The sequence below is a fragment of the Micromys minutus genome (assembly GCF_963924665.1).
Source record: "Micromys minutus genome assembly, chromosome: 14".
Taxonomy (NCBI): Eukaryota; Metazoa; Chordata; class Mammalia; order Rodentia; family Muridae; genus Micromys; species Micromys minutus.
In genome coordinates, this window is record NC_137983.1 from 23,993,756 (window position 1) to 24,004,806 (window position 11,051).

An 11,051-nucleotide genomic window follows, 5' to 3' on the forward strand; every position below is an offset into this window, starting at 1 on the left:
AGCACATGACACGGGCTCTCAAAGAACGTATCACGGAGGAGAGGGAAATAAAAAAGTCCAAATAACCGAAGCCCTTCACAGCACACCAAGAGGGTCACAAACACTCAGGTATACATGCAGCTCATGACTGTGGGAACAGTAAGTTCTATGCACTGTTTTTGTGGGCACTGAGTATATTTATTGGTTTGGGTTGAAAAAAAAAAAGATCAAATAAGGTTTATAATAAGAGGGCAAAGGAGAGTTGTGAGTTTCTGACTAAAACAAAAGACTTCACCTGCCTCCCTTCAGACTTTTTAGACTCCATTCCTTGTACTAAAACTGTTCACAGACCTATCTTTATCTCTATCTGTCTGTCTGTCTGTCTGTCTGTCTATCTCTCTCTCGATCTCTCTCTGTCTCTGTGCATGTTTGTGTGTGTGCTGATTTTTTTTGTGTGTACATGTGTGTGTATATATGTACTTGGTGGGGGTAGTATGTGTACATATATGTACGTGTATGTATGTATGTGTATGTATATTTTAGAGTGTGTGTGTGTATGTGTGTCAGCGTGTCCGATGATACCTCAGCTCACTCCTCAGGTACACACTACCTTTTTTGATACAAGGCTTGTCACTGACAGGCATCCTCCTGTCTCCAACTTCCCCAGTGGTAGGATTACAAATGTGGGTTGCCAGGCCTGGTTTTTACATGGGTACTGGGGATCAGACACCGATCCTCAGGCTTGTGCAACAGGTACTGTAGCAACTGAGCATCTCCCAGCATCTCAGAGAAGGATATGCAACTTTCATCTGCTGTACCATCTAACAAGTGGCTGCTAGCCCCTTGTGTCTGCTGAGCACTCAAAATGTAGAAAGGTTGAATCAGGTTAGAAAACACCATACTGTGCTTCAAAGGTTTGCTATTAAAAGGGAATGAAAAATAACATTGTTTCTGCACTGATTATATTGAAATAATAATATTTGGGAAGTAACTGGTTAAACAACTTTCAATTTTGCCTCTTTTACTTTTCTAATATAGATAGTAAAAACAAGAAATGATCAGGTGGCTCATGTTGTATTTGTACCGGCAAGTGTCCTCCTCATTAATCCTGCCTCTTGTTCGTGTCTCTAGACTAGTAGTTGATATACCCAACCTTAGTTTTATCATAATCATAAAATAAGCTTGTATTCATAGATGGAGGGAAACTGTTCTGATAGTTCATCGGATAAATAAATGGGCATGCAGGGTCATCTTCCACTGAGAAAAATCAGAGATCACCATGTGACTATAGCTTCCTAACTGATTGTCCATGAAGAGATCCGAAAAGTGGATGTAGTTGGGAACAGCTGCCCTATCCTCCTGGAACAAGAGAACAGATCTGACATGAAGTCAACAGGGAAGAGATAGGATGCAAAGGGAAGGGATGTTTCACCAGCCTCTTACTTTGCATATACTCTGAGAATTAGATCTGTGACTATTTGTCTAAATTAACTCCTGTTAGCTGATAGGGGGAAAAAAGTTTGTCATCAGAATCAAATAATACCGCCTGGTCCAAATCTCTTGTGTAATTAGTGTCCCAGGTTGCTAAAACTAAGAAAACCCCTATCTGCCCAAGATTTATACTGCAGAAAGGGTAGGAGACAAACCATAGAGGCCATCCCTTGATGTTAGTGCTCAAGTATGTCAGCAGAACCCTGATCCTATAGAAGGGGAGAGGGACAGTTTCAACTCAGAGTGAAATACCCCAAACATGACCCTCCAGCACCTAGGAGTGTGGACCAGCATTGTAATGATCCCTGTTAGCTTGCTTATAAATATCAGTAACTCTTGTCTCCTGATCAGGTGTAATGTATTTCATTGATACTTACAAACATAAAAGGTATAACTGTCACGTGGGGTAACATCTTAGACCATTACTAGTTCTTGGCAGAGTGAGGCAATGGTGTCTCCCAGCCTAGGCTAGAAAAGACCCAGATCTAGACTCTGAATCTGCACAAGGAAGCAGAGAGAGCTGAGGACTGGCTAAGACTATAGGCACCATCCTCAGCAATGTCCAATTTCCTTTCCTTTTCTTTTTTCTTTTTTCCTTCTTTCTTTTCTTATTTTTTGGGGGGTGGTGGCTTGAGAAAAGGTAATTTCATGTATCCCCAGCTGTCCTGGAATTTGCTCTGACCACCAGGCTAGCCTTGAGCCCACAGAGATCTGACCCCCTAGTACTGGGATTAAAGGTGTGTGCCACCACTGCCTGGTCCAACTTCCTTTTTCTAATCTCACATTTGCTAGAGGTGGACCAGTGGGGACCCACGAGCATTGTCTGGAGAACCCTTCTTTAGATATGAGAGTTACTATGATCTAAATTTGATTCAAATTTGAAAAATATAAAGCAGCTGAAGAGGCACTAAAAAAAAAAACTCAATCATAATCCTACCATCAAGCTCTTTCTTACACAGATTTTTAGCACTGCATAAACAAAATATGTACAATTTTAAAAATAAGAGTGGGACACAATCTAATATCCTTTTCTCCCAGCCAACTAGCATGGAATAAATATTTGCCCTCTTTAAATGCCATTCAAATGTATGAATTTTTAAAACTACCATCTTCCAGATATACCATAATTTACATGTTTCATGTAGATATTCAAAGGGCTCTCAAATCCAATTCAATAAACACCCTTAAACATAAATCTTTGTTCTAACCTCTAATCACCTTCAGGAAGTAAGTAGGTTCCTAGAAGCCCCATTACTGGAACAGAAAGTTTAACTGTTGCTTACTTGAGGTTTGTTCGCTTTGAAACAAAGTCTCACTGTGTATCTAAGCTAGCCTTGTGCTCTCTATATAACCCAAGACAACCTCAACTTTGTAACAATCCTCCTGCCTCAGGCTCCCTGGTGTTCCAATGTCAAGCATGTACCACTGTGACTAACTGGCTTGAACATTTCATATGTTTAAGCATGCTAAATTTAACATTTAACACCATAAGCATATATCACCAACTTAAATTCCAGAACATTTCTCTGTGTGAAGCTTCAACCATATTATGATCCCCTAGATTTCCCAACAGTAGGTGGCCTGTACTACAGGGCTCACAACTCAATTGCTACCTGTTCTGTGAGTTCTATTTTTTGCTTCTAGATATATCACTTGTGATCTGACAAGAGTAACATCCAATCTAAGAGCAGCATGGGAAGAGGAGGCGGGCCTATGAAAGCTGCATCATAGTGTCTTTAATGGGAGGTTTGTTTTGATTGTTTTGTTTTGTTTTTTAAGAGAAACTTTGAGGGGATTACAATGTGGATCATAGTCCTTCCGTTCCCAATACTTTAACATCAGTACCTCTAAGGTGACCTCAACTATGCAGAAATGGCAAGTCTCCTATAAGCTCCTGTCCTGCAGTCACAATCTATCTTCCACGAGGTTAAAGACATTAGATGCTCTCAGCATTTCAATTGACCCTTAACTAAGTTCTTGCTCCCCTTTCTTTTCTTAACTCCATAATGTAGTTGAAGATTTGTAATGAAAGAAATTTTCTGAAATTTAACTTAGTGGTATAAACCAGAACAAAAACAAAACAAGTCAGAAAACATAACCCACCCTAACCATGCCTTCTTGCACTCAGAGACGACGGATTGTAGTACAGTCTTCCTTGAAATGGAACAGTCAGAGCAGGCAAACCAGGCTGTGAATTCCATTTCTGGGTATGAGGACTAAGGTCAATAAGAACAGCCCCAAGAATGGTGAGTCCTTTTCAAAGTAATTTGGACAATGTAGAAGCAAGGGGTTTTTGCTTGCTGTTTGCTTGGCATAGCTTCTAAGCCAAGGCCAAGACTGAAAGACTATCCGTGAATAGTGAGCAGTTCTGTACTTTTGGCCCTGGCCACACAGTGGAGGGAGACTGGGATGATGGACCTGGCACACTGGAGGGAACAAGAGAAAAGAAGAGATAGATGATAGATATACTCTGATGTACAACCATACTGTGGAGTGTAGCCAGTCTCAAATCTAAGGAATCCTGCATAGTTTCTAAATGTTCCTTTTCCCCTTGGCCATTTAATAATAAACAAATGTTCTGCCTGGTCCCCTGAGGACTGCAGAACTATCCACAGTTGGTGGAATTCAGGTTCCAAAAAGGAGAAGCTATTAAAGAAAGAATAAAAGAGATAAAAGTCAACTCCAAGGCTTGGTGTGGAGCTGAATGGCAGAGTATTTGTTTAGCACACTCAAGGTTCTGGGTTCAATTCAGGCCACGTACACATGTGGGTGTACGTGTGGGTGCGTGGACATCCACACGTGTGTCTATACTCCTTGAAATAAATAAATGTATATAATTTGTGTATGACTAGACCTTGAAATTTAGCAATTTATATACATGTAATATGTATTTGTGTGCATATAAATTGAGTGTGCATGCATGGAGTGAATTCTAGGCATCTGAGCCCATTCACCTCCTCTATACAAAATCTTGTACATGGCCAGCTGTCTACAAATGTTTGAAAAGTGAATACCTTTTTGGGTTACTACATTTAACTAACTATTCACTTGCAGTAATGGTATGAGATTTCTGGACCCCCCAGAAGAACTCAAAGTTTTGAGGGATGTCTTCAGTTGGTTCCAGTCTGTCAGGACTGAAAGTTTAACACAGACCTTCCCAGAGTGCCAACACGTGGGTTTTCGCTATGTTTGGGTAGAGTAAGATTTACTAGAGTTGATGAAAATCACATTTTTTCCAACTTGACCAGAAGTTCTGACTGGAAGCCACAGGTATCAAAGTAGTGAAAAGAAATCACATGCAGGCTTCCTAAATGAACCCAGTTTTCCTCGGAGACTCTGTCCTAAGATGAATCTTATAAGGCATAAAATCAGTTTAAAAGGCTCCCTGACGGTCTGGTCACCAGAGGCCTATTCCTTGTTCTGAGTTCACAGAGATCCTGAGAAATCTTCACAACAGTTGGGTGTCAGCCTGGGGCAGGCGTTTTTCTGGGTAGCTATTTTCCTTGCTATTTTTATTTTAAAACAATGGTTTCATGTTTAACTCTGATACCTATACATAATGTATTATTCCTTTGGGGTTAAATCAAAGACTGACCAAACCTCCTTAGCTACAATCTCCACTGGCTAACACGCCCACTCAACTTAGCCCATTATACATTAAGCTGATATTCTTAACTAAATATTAATCCACGCAAGCCAAAGAGCAGGACACGAATAGGGCAGAGGGAGGTGGAAAGTCCTCCTCCCCCATTCAGGAAGGAATATGGCGTTCCATGCTGATGAACATAATTGTTTTTATTGTCAATACTTCTAGTTATTTCACAGGGACTTACTTGTGCACATATCATATATTGCAAATATATACCGTTGATGCTTATTTTCACCTGTAATGTATTATACATTTGCATTATACATACGTAATGTGTTTTACATATGTAGTGTTGAGTACTCTGGCAGTCAATGAATCCAAGTCAGCCAAGTCCCTTAATGAAAATGCAATAGATTATAGGATAGAGCTAAGCCACATCTGTTACAGTAATAACTTAAGGAGTCTGACACAGTGGTGAAGAAAATTCAGACAAAAGTACGGTGTCACCTGTGTGCTGTATTATTTTTTTAAAAAAGAGAAACATGGTGTTTTTCATATCCAGATCTTAACCATAATTTGCGAGTATATATGTACACAGCTGTGAGTGTGGGTGTTGTATGCCAATTAGAAAAGAGACAAAGAAAGAGTACTATTAAGTGATGGGGAAAGACAGAATGTAGGCAAAGGAAATCATGACTCAGGAAAGGACAGAAAGCTAATGTTTCTCCCCTCCCCCCAGGTTTTCATTTTAGTGGTAGATGTGACTATCTATGAAGTGTGAGCCCCCAAATGATGACTGTTTACTTCAGAAAGGCCATTTTAACTGCACAGAGGTTCAGGGAAATCACAGTCTGAGAGTAGACAAGTGTTGGTCTGGGTGGCTGCCTTAATTTAGTTGTATGATGTCTTTATGGGTGATTTCATTACAATAAAGTAATTTAATGTATAAATAAATTGGAAAAACACACATCCAAGTCAGTTATCCCCATATCGTTTGACCTCCATGGATAACACTTAACTTTTTTCCTAGAAGACCAAAAAAAAAAAAAAAAAATCCTTCACATAATATTTCACTGCTAAATATTTCTTTTTACATATAATAGTTATCCAAGATCCAGTTCTCTGCCATTGTTTTTGTACCCTCAGAGGTACTATCCTAATTGTGATTCCTCGCTTTTATTTTAAAGACAGACTCTCATCCAGGAACTCACAATCCTCCTGCCTCAGCCTTCCTAATGCTCGGATAAGAAGTATGTGCCAGGACACTCTCCTCCCTGTGTATTTTTTAACTTAGAAAGTGTGACACATTTGTGGGTTGCTATAATTTACACAGTGCTCTTCCATGCACAGTATCACAATTGTTCTCAAAAGCAGCCCTGTAAGTGTAAAATATTATTCCCTTTCTTAGACTAACCTCCAGAGGTAATTGCTGTATTTATTTTTTGGTGGTTGTTAGCTCACAGCTAGAATGCAACCTCTGTAGAACCTGAAGAGGCTGTCTGTCCCTCGAGGTTCCAGTTGGTTCCACACAGCCTTCCACTGTGTCTGGTAGTTCATGGCCCACAAATATTTGTCAAATAGATAAATAAGTTTTCCAGCTTTAAGTCCATTTAACTGAGGCAAATAAGGGATCTGCACTGAGATGCCCAGTGTACAGTTCAGTAATCTGTTTGCTAGTTGTTCTTGTTGTTGTTGTTTAAAGGGATAATACTGGGAAAGAGACCCATCTTTTACTACATAAAGTTGAGATTAAAAGGGCAGTGCTCTTGAGTGTGTGGGGGAATCATGTGTCAAATAACTACCCAAAGTTTCAAGTCTTCTACTCCGAGATGTAAACAGCTTTCACTCACTCTGGTATATTAAATATTTACTTGATAACATATTTCAGGAGGCCATAAATCCTAGGGCTGTCAGGACTTCATGGCAATTCCTCTTTGCCTTAATTTGCTTCCAATTTGTTTACAAGTCCCCCCTCCCCTTTTTTTGTTTCCATGAAGATGTCATTTTTACAGGTAAGTGCTTCTGAAACATGTGCAACTCTTTCTAACTTTTGAAGGTCAACAGGTAAAAAAAAAGACCACTCATTGAGAAGGAAATATGTGTTTAATTTTAAGAACCACTAACAAATCACCACAGACAAGATCTCCTGGATCTAAGCTCAGGCCAAAATTTAACTTCTTACACAAGGTAGGCTATAAATTATAATCATGCACCAGTTACAGTGAAACTCCGGACTTTGCCCCATCAATCAATAGATGTTCCAACGTTACCTCTTAGAGATGCCAACTCAAGCCCTAAATAGTTCATTTGCTTGAAGTTGCCTTAGAAAAGCCAAATGCCAAGATTTTATTGAAGTCATTTTTGTGACACACACGAACACTCCCACACCCCCAAAAAAGAATGAGAGTTGAGAAAAATTGTAGAATTCTGAACTTGTGAGAGTGATTAAGTTAAACAGGTCAACCTTTTGGGCCCTGCGCGGCCCAGACAGTGGACATCTATTTATCTGCCATGCAAACATCTACCTTCTAGAAACAGTAGGCTAACAGACCGGTCCCTGCACCTGCCCTTAAGCACCAGAAGTTCAGACAGCTAACTTATTTGCGGTCAGTCGATGTAAAAAAACAAAAAAAAAACAAAAAAACAAAAAACAAAAACAAAACAACAAGCAAACCAATAAAACTAATAAATGACTTTAGGCTTGAGGACAAGCTCCTGGGATTCCTGAAAATGCACAACAGGAAATGTAACTATCCTCCACTCCACCCTCCGGAGCCATTCATCAAGAGCAGCCGCCGCCAGAGTCCCAGCCACAGGGAGGCCAGTGGCAGAAAGCTAACCCCCAGCGCCACTTTGCCTCCCTGGCACAGAAACAACCAAGGAAGGACAAGGAGTGCCCACAGGGGAGGGAGGAGGGGACGAGAAACACATCCCCCAAGTTTCAAACACACTGGAGTTAAGGACCTGCAAACCAGCTCGCAAAGGAGTGACAACCGCCTCTGCCAATCCTGGGGGGTCTTATTTACATCCGACCACCTAGGATCTCGCCTCCACCGACTGATCCGGGCTTCTCACCTGGTGCCAGAGCACAGTCCTGGCTCACGGCTGAGGCTGCCAGCCTCCTTTCCTTCCCTGCTCCTAAGGGACGAGGATGGCAAACGGTCCGAGACCGTCCGGGGCCCAGTGGACAGCGTCCGGGGAGCCTGGGCCCTGTGCTCTCGCGAAGGCTTTCCCGGGCCGCTCAGGGGAGCCGGCCCCCAAGGCCGAGCGACGGGGACTGGCAGGGCACCGCGATTGGCCGCGGCCCGCAGCGCTCGCCCAGAGAGCCGGGCCGGCGGGGCGGAGAGGAAGTGGTGGCTGCCACTCTGCACCAACCATGTTCGGCCGGCGGGCGAATGTCACCCGGCGCCCGGAGCGGGTCGTAGGGCACAGGGCGGGCACTCGGATTCCCACCGCGTCCCGGAGACCCCAAGCGCTCCCTAAACCCCCCCTCCATGCCCGCCCGTGGGGCGCCGCTCGGTCCCCGGAGGCTCCCCGCCCCCACGCCTCGCCCGTTCCGTAGCCAAGGCGGGTCCGGGCCCAGCGCGCCAGGCCGGCCCGGGGGCGCCCGCGGGGACCCGGAGGTGCTCGCAGCTAGGCCGCGCCGGGGTGGGTGACCCCTGAGCGCAGAGCCCTCCTGGGACGCGCCTCCTGGGCGTCTCATGCGCCGGGACAAGTGCAGTGACAAAGCCCGGAGGCCAGGCCAGGCGCTGGCCGGCGAGGAAGAGGACGCAACGTTCCTGGCGAGTGGCAGCGGCCCAGTCCCCAGGAAGCCGGGCGCGCCGGCCAGGCCCGCGCCCAGCCGCGCGCGGAGCCCGCCCGGCCCCAGTGGCGGCTGGCACCCCGGACACCCGTCACCCGACCCCAAGCCCCATGGGCGAGCGCATCCTGGGACCGCCTTAAGGCAGCCTTTAAGTTTACAGTGGTCACTGCCTGGGCACGGGCATCTAGGGACCGAGGGTGCCAGTCTATTTACACCAGAGACCGCCTGGGAAGAAGGGCCGCCGGGCACCGAGAAGAACCGGGTTCCCTTCCTCGGACCTGGTGGCGACAGTGTCTGTAAACACACAGACACACACACACACACACACACACACACACACACACACACACACACACACCAATTTTATTTTAAATGAGGCCAGACTCCAGTGGACCTGTACCCACAACGCACGACACCTGGAGCGCAGAATCACACAGAGTAGATCTGCGTCCATGGAGCCACCTCTTCGCATCTGCAAATCCAAAAGTGAAATTAAACCTCCACTAACCTCCTCCTCCCTCTCTACCTCCTCCTCCTCCTCCTCCTCCTTGCAGCCTCAGCAGCCCCAGCACCAGCAGCAACAGCAGCAGACCCCTGCTTCCCCTAAAATCAGATGATCCATAACTGCGCCGACTCTTCCTCCAAAAATCGGTATTAATATTTATGAACCCCGGCATTTTCCGTCTGCAAAACATCGTGTCAAAGCATCAGGACGCACATACATACATCCTGTCCCCATCAACATGCCCTCGAGAGAAAACACACGCACAGCCACAAGTATTATTTGGAGAAAAAAAAAAAATGTTACCTCTCAGTGTGCTTTTTTTTTTCACGCTACCAATACAATCCCGCAAGGTGTGAGTGTTGTTAGGGTGTGTAAAATGGAAATGAAAGCCCGTCAGTTGAATAATCGCAGGAGCAAAACTAAAAGTTACTCCCCGGCTTGCCTGAGAACAGTCCAGATCGAAAGCAAAACAAGGAGAGGAAACTGCGAGGAGCCGAGGCTGGAAATCCCCCCACCCCCGCCCTCTCCCGGCCCCGCTCCCTCCCTCGCTCCCCCTCCGCCCTCCTCCCTCCCCGCCCTTCCTCCCCAGTGTTTGTTTCAAGCTTGTGCAACCCGGAGGTGGAGGCAGAGGGAGGGCTCCAGCCGCCAGCCCGGAGGTGCGGAAGTTCGCCGCCGCTGTTCATTGGCGGCCGACGCGGCTTTCATCATTTCTCAGAAAAGTCGATTTCATTTTCACTTCCCCACGTCGCGGCTGCGGGGAGCAACAAGCGGCGGCGCGTGAGTGTGTGGCTCGCACAGAGGGGCGCGCGCTTTTCCCCCCTTCCCACCCCGCGGCCGAGCTGGAAGTGTGGGCTCTAAAAGTGGCGGGCCAGGCGCTGGCTTACGAGCTGGCCGCCAGCTGGTGGCTGGAGGGTAAGGAAGGAGTTACCTGACTCTGCATCCTACCTGAAGGTGGAGACCGACCAGAGAGAGCCTGGGAAGCCAGGGGACCCTTCACGGCCTGTGGGTTAAGCGTTCAGAACCGCTGTGCTCAGGCTGCGTATACAAACTCATCTTGCAAAGTCGCCTGCTGCCAAGGAATGTAAGGAACGAAGTCAGCTGAAAAGAAGGCATTACTTGCGTCCCCACTTTATTGGATCTCCTACTGGGGGGAAGGGGGGTTGGGGGGGTTGAAGAACCAGCCTGACACACTCCGCGTGGAAGTTTGGGACGGCCTTCCCCTAGTAAGTCATTCTCCAAAGTTACTTCATACCTGTGCCAGACAAGTCCCGTTCCTGCAAGATGAGATGGACAAGGGTGTGAGCTACTTGAACTTCAACTGTTGTGATTGGGACTGGTTCTGGAGGGAAGGCTTAATGCTGCATATTAACTCCTAGCCCAGTTCTGGACATCCTTGACCCGCTGTCCTCTGTGCTGTTCCGTGGTGACAATACAGAATACAAGAAGAGGGCCTAGTACCAATGAGAGGTGCAGTAGCTAATGCCTATTGGTTCTACTGGGCCAGCTCACTTGGAACCTCCTGCTCTTTGGTCACTTTCAAAGATTTTTCTCACATTGAGTTACACCTGGTTCTTGCCCAGTGGCTTACAGTTTCCTCAGCCTGCCACCAGCCTTCTCTAGCTACCAGCCTTTTCCAGCAGCTAGAGAAAGACCCACCCTAGAAGACTGTCATTATCTATGTGTAA

General features: G+C 45.7%; 1 protein-coding gene across 4 annotated transcripts in view; it reads right to left on the reverse strand.

Moving 5' to 3' along the window:
- The window catches only part of IRF2 (interferon regulatory factor 2), a 104,801-nt gene extending 94,999 nt beyond the window's left edge, over positions 1 to 9,802 (reverse strand). The window contains exon 1 of one of the 4 annotated variants that reach the window (XM_080928286.1): positions 9,670 to 9,802. The gene's annotated coding sequence lies outside the window, so the exon portion shown is untranslated. Of the gene's footprint in view, positions 1 to 8,134; positions 8,516 to 9,369; positions 9,405 to 9,669 lie in introns of those variants that run through there. The other 3 variants (XM_080928288.1, XM_080928289.1, XM_080928287.1) reach the window with 3 other exon arrangements.
- Between the last annotated feature and the right edge of the window lie 1,249 nt (positions 9,803 to 11,051).